Below are 13,797 nucleotides of genomic sequence, written 5' to 3' on the forward strand. Positions count from 1 at the left end.
CATGGGCACCATCTAAGGCTCTTAGGAAGGGCTGTGGTAGGCAAAATTCTAAGATGATTCCCCAATGAATTTCATACATGTATAATTCATCCCTCTTGACTGTGGATGGAACCTGTGAATATAATGAGATACTGTTCACATGATTACGTTACATTATATACTAAAAGGGATGTTGTAGATGCAATCAAGTTCCTCAATTTATTATTGGGTGATTATTGGGTGGGCCTGTCCTAATCAAGTGGGCTCTTAAAGGGGTCTGTATCTTTCCTTAAGTCAGAAAGATTTGAAGCATGAAAGAGATTCAATGTGAAGGAGATTCTCCAATATTGACTTTGAAGATAGTGGGGGCCAAATGGCAATGTGGGTGACTTCTAATAGTTGACAGTGGCCCCTGCCTGATGACCAGGAGGAATGTAGAACTGCAGGCCTACAATAACAAGGGACTGAACTTGGTCTCAACCACAGGAACCTGGAAAGGGTCCTGAGCTCTAGATGAGAATGCAGCCTAGCTGACACTTTGATTTTAGCCTAATGAGATCCTGAGCACAGAACTCAGTCATCCCATGCCTGGACTTCTGACCTACAAAACTGCAAGCTAATAAATGGGTTGTTTTAAGCTGCTAAGTTTATAGCATTTTGTTACACAGCAGTCAAAGAATGATAAAGGGGCTGTAGCTATGTGTCATACATTTTTGTAAAATTCACTAAAACAAGAATATAAACCACAATTTCTACTCTGACTTGCCCTTCTGTTGGTGATGAGATGCATAAGGGCATTGGGGGACTAAATTAAGGAGAAGTTGATTTTGGATTACATTTAGTTTGGGCTGAGTTAGATATTTTACTAATGTGTTTCTCAGTCCCTTCCATGTATAGTTAAATAATTACTAGTAAGTTTTCACAGGGTAGTTAAGTGGCAGCTCTAGTATTCACACTAGGGTTGTCTAATGCTAATGAGCTGAACTCTACACTCTGTTGCCATTCGTATACTTAGTGAACTATCAATAAACCTTATACCTCAATTTAAAAGCATAATGGTCTATCACAAGCCACTTGCCAGCATTTGATACTATTTCTACTTCCCTACCTGTTTCCAACATACATTTCTATTCTTAGCTTTCACTGTGCCCTGTAAGTAAATTATGATTTATGGGAAAGGGACTCCTGGTCTTTGCTAGACCAACTATGCTTGTGGCTTCCCGTTAATATCTACACAGGTTATATTAATTTCTTGGTGACTTGGCATGAAATACTGGCATTGATTAAGATACCATGAAACAAAATACATCACAATAATGAGAACACTGGCATCAAACTGGTCATGAGTGCCTTCTATCTGCACAAGAAATTTGAAAAGTCCTGAAATCTTAAGCCCATGTTAGAGAATTAGTAGTCTTGACAATACTAAAAATTTTCTAATAATGAGGTGTAAAGTGGAAACTTTTCCATCAACAATAATTTAGAAAATGATTGATCATACCAAAGGAAAGATTGAATTATGTATTTATTCTCTCTAGTGAAAATGGCATTACAAAATTGTCATAAGAAGAAAGGATCAAATAGCTTGTAGCCACAATTACTGGGGGAAAATCACTATCAGGGTGTGCCAGGCAGTTATTTAATAAATATCTTATTTTCTGGAATTTGGGAGATTTGTCGTGTATGACAGCTATTCATGCTTGTAATTTGTTGTGATTTCTTTGCTCATTCTAAATAAATATCAACTTTTGTACCTAATTGCCTGCATTGCCTAGACTCTTTGTATTCTTTTTTTCTTAAAGAGGGTCCCCCAAATTGTGTTTCAGGCCCCACAAAAGCTGAATCTGCACCGGAAGTGGTAAGGAGTAGAAGCCTTTTCTTTGCAACTGGAAAGGGTTAATAAGGATGCAGATGTGTTAGGAAGTAAGGAAAGATAGCAATTGAGAAGGTGAGTCAAAAAAAATTTTTGTGGAGACCAGGACATTGTGACCGGTTTTTAAGATCTGAAAATTCCAGGTATACTTTGTGCTGTGGAATTATGTGCCCTCAGTGGCTTACTTCATGGAAAGGCCTCACATACATAGGGGTACCTCACAAGGGGAGCTTCCAGATGACCTGTACATTTCAAATTTCCAAAAAAGGTAGATGCCTAGAGGGTCTATATTTGTATTAACATTGAGCAGTGAAAACAGGTGGCTGGGTTATTTGTTTATGTGCACATATTTGAACCCACCTCCCATTTCCTAAATGAAAACAGGTAACTCTTTTCTACTTTCTAATGACAGATAAGATGCAGACTGATAGTAAGAATAATAGTGATAATAATAACCATAAGGAATAGAACAAATATTAAAAAGAACTAGTAAAAACCTCTCATTCTTACTCCCAGCCTCCTTTCCTGGGCCCCATTCAGTGCCTAAACAGGACTGCAAGAGAGAAGTAAACCTTAGGTTCTTGGCAGAGAAGAGGGGCGGACTTCTGGGCAGAAGAGAAAAAAAAAAAGGAGTCTTGGTTTATTATCCACAAAAAGCTGATCCTCCCTGCTGGTCTGAACAAAGCGTATTGAAATCTCGGGGAGATGATACACGTCTAATGTCTTTGGCAAAGACCATAAAGATTAACAGTATCAAGCGGGGTGGCGGACGGGAGTGGGGAGTGGCAGGTCTGCTCCAGCGGCAGAGCTGGTGGGAGGGGTAATCAGGAACTGGAGCTCGCTTTTGAGCCGGGCCTCGAGTGACAAAGGACTGACATGAATTCAAGGAACTATGTAGTCTGAGTCCTCTTTCCTGACTGACAGCTCCCTATCACCTCCCAGGCGGGCGGGCGCACTTCTGGCTACTACGCTGAAGAGGACACCACTGCCTGTCCCGGATCTGGGGCGGTTTGAATGAGCTGAGGATATCCAAAGTGGAGGCGGCAAGAGCGAAGACCAAAACAGGTCCAGGACTGCATTGCCTATACCCCTTCCCTGTCCCAACTCGGACCCATTTTGGGGTTAAAGATATATATAGTGGACTTGGGGGAGGGATCCGGGGAGGAGATAGTAGGTTTGGGTACCAGCTCCCTATTACATTGAAAGCAAGCTGGTTTCTGGGTTCAGGGAAGGAAATGGAAAAGGAAAATGTTTAGGATCCCCTGCAAGTCGGTGTGAGCGTGGGCACCACCAGCAAACCGTTGAGATGGAAAAACATGGGGAAGCAGACACAACAGCGAGTCCTGGACTGCAGTTCCCACACCACAGTCACGCCCGCTGTCCATTTTGCTTTCGAAAATGGTGGGCAGTGAGGAGTGCTGAGGAGATGGGCGGGAACTCTTGCGTGGGTGTCAGCTTCCTATTGCGGAGGATGTGGGCGTGTTGAGCAAAAGACAGAGAGAAGTATGCACTCCGGTTCCCTGAAAGTGGGTGTGAGGGAAGCCGCTGCCGGTAGCACCCCGGCATGGGAGCGGACGAACACCAGAGCCATAGCGGGATCCTTCCGAGACTGCTGCGTTCTCTGCAACACTTTCCCGCTCCCGAGTCCGTTTGCAAAATGACCAAAAAAAAAATGGTGGACTTTGCATTGGTGAGAGTGTGTGTGGGTATGTGTGTGTGCGTGTATGTGCGCGTGCGCGCGCGCGCGCACGGTTTGAAGAATTCCCGGAGCTCTCGGAAGGAGTACTTTGGAATGATATTCTCCCATTCCTCTCTTGTAGGGAAAAGATGGTCTTTGCGGGGTGGGGGTGGGGAGAGAAGTCATCGGAGGAATCCTGGGGAGGGAACCAGAAAGTGAGAAACCTCAAAAACCAAGGTTCATAATCTTGAAGGAACTGTATCCCCTTCAAGCGCTGTCTCGGAATCTCCCATCTGTCTGCAGATTTATGTGTCCTCCACGAGTACCGCAAACCTCCGAGGGCAAGGAAGAAAAGTACTGCAGATCTCTACGTGTCAGTGTGAAGATGGAACTGCTGAAGAGTATAGGTGGGTAGGGTGGCAGAGGGCAGAGCCCAACTTGGGGATACTCAGAGCCTTAATCGCTCCCGCCCCCCTCCCATTTCAGCACTGGAAAAAGTTTATTTTCCTTCTTATCTCCTAAGTGTAATTGTGTTCAAGGAGGAAAAACAAAGAAAAATTTCAACATGAAAAATAACCACCAAGAAAAAGAAAGAAAGCCAGAGAGTACTGTTAATGAACAGTACTTTGGGGAGATGTCTATGTATGCAAGTAGGCAGAAGTATTTTTCAAACAGGGGCAGTTGCAAATTTCCCAGGGGCATAAGGAAGGCATTCTGGATAGGCAGATGAATGATGAAGAAATAAAAGTTTTCAGTGTCATGGAAAAGGTTCTGGAAGAGACAAGGAGAATAAGAAACAAATTTGGGGGTAGTATATCTTCAAACACAGTCTTGATATTATCCTTATCTCAGGCCTTGAATTTTTTTTTTTAAAAAAGCTATTACTGAAATAGCTGCATCTGCATTCTGATATTCTTTAGTCCATTCTTTTTCCTATAACCTTTTGTGTGTGTTTTTTTTTGGGGGGGGGGTATCTCGTTACAGGTATTAGGAAATAATTGGATTTTGTTTTTTGGCTTAATGAATCTTGTTTTTTAATAGTGGAGTCATCATTTGGAAGAAAAAATGTTTACAATACACAGTGTAAATCGAAAAAAAGCAGCTAAAAAAGCAGACTATTGAGTATCATCTCATGTGTGGATAATGTGTGTGTGTGTGTTTGTAAATTCCTGACATGATACACACCAGAAGGTAAACAATAAATATCTCTAAATGGCAGAATTCCCACTATGTTGGGTTTTTTTTTTCAATTTTTCCTTTTTGCTTGTGCTTTCTAATTTTTTCCAAATAGAATATATATTACCTGGTAATGAAGCCAAGGTAAAAAAAGGGTAAAAAAAAAAAACACAAAGATTTGTCAGTTAGCTGATAATTGAATAGTTCTCTCCCACCATTAACCCATTTCCCTTGTCTGTCCCCCAATATATTTTTGTCACACAAAATGCATTTTAACAAGTTTCCCAGATGACCGTATTGCAGTATAAACTGTGAGGGCCATTGCTGTGCAGGTCAGGTTAGGCTAAGCTCATGCTGGGGTAACAATCCCCAAATTTCAGTGGATTGGCACAGCAAAAGTGTATTTGTAGCTCACAATATTTATCTTACATGTGTTGGTAAAGGTCAGCGATGGGGGCTTTGCTCCCATAGACATTCAAGAACCCAGACTGACAGGCTTCACAACTTGGAACATCACTGGTCATTGTGGCAGGGGGAGAGAGTCACAGAGATCTCTCACCTATACTCTTTTATACTTTAGCCCAAAAGTAACATGAGTCATTGCTGCTCACAGATCATTGGCCAAAACTAGTCATTGGCCTTACCTAACAGTAAGTGAGCTAGGAAGTATAGTTTTGTGTGCCCAAAGGGAGAGGAAAACCCAATACTGGCAAGTACTAATACTTGTGTCTGCTACAATTAATTTCCACAATATGATCTTAAGTATATTAAGTGTAAATTACAAAGCGAGGAAAAGAAACTAGAAGCAAATAATAATTCAAGGGGGGATGTGTTTCTAAAGCACTAAGGCAAAAAAAAATTCATAGAGACAAGTATAAGAAAATTTATCAGTGTACTATATTAAGATTTATCTTTTTTAAAAAAGATTTATTCCCCCCACCCTTGTCTTCTCTCTGTGTCCATTTGCTGTGCATCCTTCTATGTCTGCTTGTCTTCTCTTTAGGCGGCACCAGGAACTGATCCTGGGACCTTCTGGAGTGGGAGAGAGGTGCTCAATCTCTTGTGCCACCTCAGCTCCCTGGTCTGCTGTGTCTCTTATTGTCTCTCCTCTGCATTCTTTTTGTTGTGTCATCTTGCTGCATCAGCTCTGTGCTCGGGACAGTTTGCTGCACAGGCCAGCACACCTGTGCAGGCCAGCATTCCACTCAGGCCAGCTCACTGTGTGGGCCAGCTTGCCTTCACCAGGAGACCCCAGGAATTGAACCCTGGACCTCCCATATGGTAGACAGGAGCCCAATCACTTAAGCCACATCCACTTCCCTATCTCTTTTCTGAACTTGGTGAAATGGCATTGTTCATTCTCTCCTTCCAATATGAATGAAATGTATCAGAAAGAACTTCAAAGTTCTTTCATAACCAGCTCACAAAATGGTGAGCCAGCCTGTGCCCTTGGCTCTTTGTTTTCTCTATGATGCTATTTTGGGAGCTATCAATGTCTCCAGACCATTCTTCAAGGTTGTGGCAGCCTGATGGGTACTCATGGAATTCTAGCTGGAGTGAGATAAGGTTCCTGGGGCTCACTATGCCCAGTTTTACAAAATAGGATAAATCCACCCCCCCGCTGGTGCTCAGAGGGGTGGAGCTCAGGCAGGACATGGACATGGCTCACCCAAGTCACACAACTTTCCAGGATGGGTCTGACTTTGGTTTCTCTGCTCCAGCCTGCAGCAGGCACCAGACCCACCTAGGCTCATGGCCAGGCTGTTCTGGACATAATTGCCTGGACAATGAGGGTTGGCTCCACTGCAGATCAGAACACTGTGCCTTTGTACCTTTTCCCTCTCTCTTTTGGGAGCTTTTTATATGGGAGGAGATAAAACCCAAAGCTTCCTAACTAGAAACCTTGGTTGTCATAGTCTTTGATCAAGCAGTTGTCTGAAGTGGGTCTCACCAGATTAACTTGGGAGTTAAAGCAGAAGGGTCCCACCCCTCCTTCAGAATCCAGTGAAGTAGCCCCATGAACAATTGGGACGAAAATGGGGTTATTTTGTGGACAAGACCTTTCTTCACCCCCCCCCCCCACTTTGCCCAGACTCCCAGAAGGGCCTCGGTTGTGGCCCTGGCTGTTTTGGTGGTCCTGCATTGATGTCAGTTCTGTGTCTGCTGCTTCAGTGCTTCTAATGGTCGAGTCAGCCCAGGCCCACAAGTACAGGAGACCCGAGGCACAGGGAGCTTGCTAAGGCATGTGGTCCTACCACTCAGGAAAAAAGATGTGTTACTTCCTGTCTGAACACCCACATGCATTGCAGGCCCAGCCCAGACTTGGAGGCCAGGGCAGACGAGATATGAATCGATATGAGGATGCCTTTTTAAGGCATTGATGGCAGATGATCAGCAGCATCCAGAGCCTGGTTCTCTGGACCCCTCACCACCTACCTCTGTGCCCATATAGAGATTTGGTATCTCAATCACATATCCAAGCAGCATCTTGCCTAGTAAACTCCAGAGCAGAATGCATCAAGGGTCTAGGACTCTGCAGAGAGAGCCCTCTGCTATCCAGCATCCCTGGACTCTTAGAAGACAGTTCTTAAAGAGTGGGATCCCCTCTGGAGAGGCAGCATGGAAGGACTCTGGCTCAGGGTCCTTGCAAAATGCTCAGGCCCCCATCAGCAGAAGGTAGGTAGACGGTGGCCATGACACAGTCACCAGGTCAGTAGTGGCCTTGGAGTCACACAGTCCAAACATCAACTTAAAAGAACCTTTGGATGTACCCTGAAAATCATGCCAAGGCCACTCTTTCCCCAGAGTGCTCCCACACTATGACTCAGAAGAGCTGTGTTGCTAGAGCTGGGCCATTTCTGCCCGAAGGGGAACTCCTCTAGACCTTTCTCAGGGACTCCCCATTGGCCTCATTATTGCACTGCAGTCTGAAGCTCTTCCTGCCCAATCCTCCTGCCTTCCCTCTCTTATTTCACAGGTATTAGATGTTCATTGTGGTCTGAAGGCTTACCCCACATCTTCTGCTCCCTCCCTCTTTATCTTTCATAAGCGTTTCCCCAATAAACTCTTACATGTCAAAGTTTGTCTTGGCAGCTGCTTCTAAGAGGGTCTGAACTGACACAGAGTCAGGGTGCTTTCCCAGATGGAATCTCAAGTTTCAATTTCTCAATACCTGTACTACTTTTCAGAAAGTCAGGACAGTAGTAGGTAAGTACTAAAGTATGGGATAATAGTTAAGAGCCTAACTAACTGGGTTTTAATCTCAGGTCTGCCACTTTTAGCTGTGTGTTCTTGAGCTCTGTGCCCCTTCTGTAAAGTGAGGATAGTTACATTATTTCCTTTTAGGGTTATTGTGAAGTTTATATAAATTATTACATAAACCACTTAGAACAGTATCTGAAATAGTAAATGCTGGATAAGTATCAGCTAGTTTTACCAACTTTGACAGATGAAGTCGAAAGTGAGGAAATTATCTTACCATGTCCTATAGATATTGATGAGTTTAGCACTGGAACTCTCAATCTGAAGTTCAGGGGCTCTGAATACATATGGCTTATTGATTTTTAACTTAGTAGCTAAAATTAAGGTTCAGAAAAACACATGAAAGTGATAAATGTCACAGTGATTTTCTCCCGTCCCCCACCTCTAACACTATTGAAAAGAAAACTCCAAAAATGGAAATGGTGTAAAATAATGTTGCTTTTCCTGTACTGTTTCCATCAATCAACTTATTCTGGAACATAGAAATGGCACTAAAGATCATACTTGTGCTTTTCCCTTCTTGTTGTTACATTTATGGTAGAATGTGTCAGAGGTATGTCTTTCAAGGATGGGAAGGGGCAGAGTGGACAGGAAATTCACGTTAACTGCATGCCCTCTAAGGGTCAGATGCAGTGTTTGGTATTTTATGTCAGTTCAGTTCTCTCTTTAATTCCCATAATAATTCTGCAGGTAGGAAGCAGTACTTCTCTTAAATGATGAAGAACCAGAACTCAGAGAGGGTAGGTGTATTTTCCAAAACACTAAATCTAGTAAATTGCAAAGGTTGTATTCTAACCCAGGGTTGTCACACTCCAATGTCTATACTCTCCCCATGCTACCTTTTTATTTATTTTTAAACTTTAAATGGTGACCTCCCAAGGACTGGGGGACTGGTTGATTTAAATGTGCATGGCAGGATGTTAAATTGGAAGTTTTCTCTTAGGCACGAATATATAATAGATATGAAATTCTAAAGCCAGGTTTTCAAAGGAAATAACCAAGCAACTCTACCATATCCAAGGAGGAGTAAAAGGGTCAAGAGAGAGGAGATATGGAGTGGGAATTTTTGTGAAGATTTCTTTAGAGAGGGCTTCTGAGGGAGAAAAGTCGGGTGCTTCCCTTTCTACCCCAAGACTACAACTTGACCCCCTGGTATCTCCTAGAGTGTGGAAGCATGGTGGAACGGATTCTGACTCCAGCATGAGAAATCTTATGGGCCTGAGAATGTGGCTGTGGTGATGGTGGGAGCATAGGAGAAGTGACTATATTATGATCTGTCTGCATTCCCAGTTTGTTGGAGGCAAAAGATATATGGGTGTTCCCCATTTACCAGAAGTAGGCCATGCAGGAGAGCAAGTTGCTTGGTATTGACTCCTACCTAAGGACTGTTGGGGAGTGCTATGGATCCAGGAAAGAAACTGTATGGAACAGACAACTGGAAAACCCAGAGCTGTACGGGAAACAGCAATAGAAGGTTTCACTCCTGAGACAGGAAGTGCAACAGGGGAACCTCTGATGAAAAAGAGTCAGCTTTAAGCTTAAGCTAGACACAGACAGCAGGAAGCAAGCTTACTATAGGACCAGTTCAAGAACTTTCTGCTCCTTTCTCCCTTACTCCCTCCCTTCACTTCAACTGCAGACTCCTGAAGTAAAAATTAGCAAGCAAGAGAAGGAGGATACGGAGTGAGGAGGAGCCCAGCACATTCCTTCTCCCCAGAAATGGGAGCTAACACCACCTTCATACCTGAACTTTGTGTTAGCCGAGGGAGGAGAGAAGGTTTAACTCTAAATCAAGTTCAGAGGGAACTTTATTATTTGGGATGCGGATTGCCACTAAATTGAGGCTTGATTTGTGATTTAAAGTGACCCAACATATGGGAGGAGTGGGGTGAGGGGGGTGGGGGTGTATATGGGGACCTCATATTTTTTTTATGTAACATTAAAAATAAATAAATTAAAAAATATATGTATATATATATAAAATAAAATAAAGTGACCTAACAAGTTAGCTGGGCACTGAATCTCTTGAGGTAAATATAGTCTCAAAATGACCCTTCAAGTTTAGAAAGGAAGCCATCTAGCCTATATCTATGTAGCTTCAGAATAGAGAAATTTGCTAAATCAACAGTGATTTGAGTAAGAGTTTGGATATACTTATTATAATTGCCCCCATTTTTTATCAATAGGATGGCCCGGTTTAGGCCCTAATAAAGTACTTTAAACCTCTCATGATTATTATTAAGGTGTTGTGTTTTTTTAAACAAAACAAATAACAAGGAAGAAATCAGCCAAAATAAAAAGAAACCACCATGAACTTAACTAGAAAATACTGAACTACTTCAGTCATTGAGGTATTAACAACTGTGTTGTGTTCTACTTATATTTTCTCTTTTCCCATTTCCAGCAGGAAGCCAGAAAATAGAGGTTTGTGGCAGAGCTGGAAACAGAAATTGCTTGAAGCTGGTGGCTTTTCTCATATTTTGAAAAGGATTATACTCACTGACAAAATCAAGCCAGATGTCCCTGGATGACAGTGAAGGGCATTTGAGGATGGCATGGAGAGGTCAGGGTCTATAGGTGCTTCTAGTGGTAGAGATACAAGTATTTTGCCATATCAGATCACAAGGGAAACTCTGTGGTGGCCCAAGGAAGATGGCCACCTAGTCTTGCCAAAAATTCTCCTACCCAGAGTGTTGGATGAAATCAGCAGAGACAAAGGATCTGAAGATACCAGGCCAGTTCAGTAAGTAAGTATCTCATCCCTAATCAGTGTGGACAGATAGCTAATGACAGTGGAGGCACTCCTCAGGCTGTGGCGTTAGATAACACCATAGGGGATCCTTGCAATGGAGATGGGGAATCCGTAATAATAACTGAAGTGGATTTCCCACGAACTGGCTAAGGTTGGACCTCAGGGTCAGATTTATGTTTACTTAAAGGCAATTTTAAAATGTGGTATCTCTTACATGCTCAAGCATGTGAGCTAGGTTTCTTATCTGCTTGACAGGACTCTTGATCAAAGTTTCAATAACAAAGGAAACAAACCCATACCTTCTTTTGGGGTGTTTCACGAGTGCCTCAAACTATTTTACAACTCTCTTTTGAAGGTGTAGGAGTTGTTCTTAAGAACTCATCTAATTGGCCAGGCCCTAGATCCCACAGAGGACAGGAGGATGAGGGGTCTCCCAAAGCCTGCCCATCTTGTCACTCAACAATCACCAATGCAAAACTTGAATCATTTAAGTCATCCTATACCAGAAATTCGTGTAGCTGAATGACGTATTCACTAAGACACACAAAGTTCAAGAATTCCTGTCTTCATCGAATACACATTAATTGAGCAACTTCTAAGGGCTAAACACTGGAGTTAGAGAGATCTGAAAATTAGGTACAGTAATCAATAGACTACATGTGATTATCATCAAAACTCCTTCTTTCTTTCCACTGGTTCCTTCTGCCACTTCCCCTCTAAGTCTACCCCTCAACCAAAACATCAAAATTTGAGGAGGAATTAGATCATGAGGGATCTAGTCACTACACAATGCATACCAGAGTCACAAATGCAGCCACAGCCTAGAACCTAGGCTGGGTTCTACTAATCTGACATGATACACTGGCTAGACGCCTAAAAGAATTTTCAGATAAATGACTTTATCAGCACCCATCTCAAGGAGTGTGGGAGAAGGGATATTAGCATTCTTTGCCAATCTGGTTGCAGCAGCGATGGTAAAATATTCTAATTTTAATTTTTAGATATTTGATGTCTAGGGCAAATGAATCTATTTTATATATGTCTATGTGCAATTTGGATTTCTTTAAAAACATTGCCTATTTTTATGTGTGGCCCATTTTCCTAGTCCCTTTTAATTTGTAAAACAACCTTTACATTGTAAGAATATTACTCTGTCTTCTATATATATTATATATGTATATATGCTATGACTACTCTGTATGTTGTCTGCCTGATAACTGTCTTCAGGTTGTTTTATCTTCATAAAGTTACTTTAAATATTTACATATACATATCTAACTAACTTTTCCCTTAGGCATTCTGCCAATAGTTTTATATTTGGAAAGGTCATCCCTGAGCCAAGATTATAAAATCTTTTCATTATAGGCAAGCAATTTTATGGTTTCATTTATGAAATGTAAATCTTTAATCCATTTGGGTTAAATTTTGGGATAAGGTGTAATGAAAAAATCTAACTTTTCCCCAGATATTTTTCCCAACAACTTTTCTTGACTAATCCATTGTTTCATTACTTAATTTAAATGTTCCCTTTAACATATATACTAAATATATATACACAAACATGGATCTTTCCATTCTGTTCCTCTGCTCTATTTTGGTGCCAATAACTGTTTTAAAACTATCATTTTATTAAAAGTTCACTATCTGGCAACTCCTCCTTAATCTTATTCAGAATTTTCCTACTTTTATATTTGACATTCATTAAGTCCCTTAAAAATAAACTGGCTTTCTTAGGCTTGAATTACCCTTGAATATTAATTTGGGGAGAAAAAAGGCTTGGAAAACCATATATATATATATATATATATATATATATATATATATATATATATATATATAATTTTATCCCAATTTTCTAAAAACGATTGTATGATCTTTATTACAAAGATATATACACTTGTATAATAATTCTAAGAATATATGGCAAAATCACTTTGGTTTTGTCAGGTACATGTTCACTGGCTATCTTCCATTTGTGGCCCCTGGTCTACTGTCTCCCTGCTCTGTGTCCCTAAGACTTACCAATAAGGATTACATCAAAGGTCTTCCTTGCCCTCTGGCTTCTGGTTTGGTCAAAGGGGAATATCAGACAGGAGATAGAAAGGAGGAAAGAGAGTGAAATCAGGTATTTATTCCCCTCCTCTGGTACTCTCTGCAGGGTGTCTGGGAGCTGAATGCATTCTGAAGATCAACAGCTGCTGTCAGGTGGTCCTTTTCATACAGCTGTCTACCATTCCAGTAACTTCTCCCTCCCCCTCACCCCACTCCCTTTCCCTCTCTTCCTATTCTCCTTTGCTTAGAAGTAGTAACACCCTGACCCTACTCCCCACCCCCCACCCCCGCTGACAACTTGGAAAAAATTGTGTATTAAACTCTCTTCAAATCAAATCATCTATTTTAAATACTCTGGGACCCTGACTGATCCAGTAGGATTATATGCAGCTTTATTTCCATATTTGTTCTTGCTGTATTTTCCAAAATTTCTACAACCATGTGTTCTGGATTGAACTGGGTCCCCCCAAAAAAGACATGTTCAAGTTCTAACCCTTGGTCCTGTGAATGTTAACTTATTTGTTAAAAGGACCTTTGACAATGTTATTAGTTAAGATGAAGCCAAATTGGATCAGGGTGGGCCCTAATCCATTATAACTAGCTTCCTTATAAGAAGAGGACATTTGGATCTAGAGCAGGGGTTCTTAACGTTTTTTTGTTCCATGGACCTCTTTTGCCAGTCAGGTGAAAACCACAGACCCCTTACTAAGTCCGCACTGTACTGCATGTTCTTTAATAAGCATATCATAACCACACCAATGCATCCCCACAAGAATAATGTTATTTTTTTGAATTTCAATTCAAGCTCATGGACCCATGGTTAAGAACCCCTGATCTAGAGGGAGGGGGACAGGAAGGAGGGAGGGAGGGAGGAAGAGGACACCATGTGAAGGAGGCAGAGACTGAGTTATGGACTGCAGGCAAGATATCACCACAATTCTACAGACTTCAGAGGGAGCCAAGCCCTGCAGACACCATGGTTTCTGACTACTAACCTCCAGAACTAAGCGACAATAAATTTCTGTT

This window comes from Dasypus novemcinctus, chromosome X (genome assembly GCF_030445035.2).
Source record: "Dasypus novemcinctus isolate mDasNov1 chromosome X, mDasNov1.1.hap2, whole genome shotgun sequence".
Classification (NCBI taxonomy): Eukaryota; Metazoa; Chordata; class Mammalia; order Cingulata; family Dasypodidae; genus Dasypus; species Dasypus novemcinctus.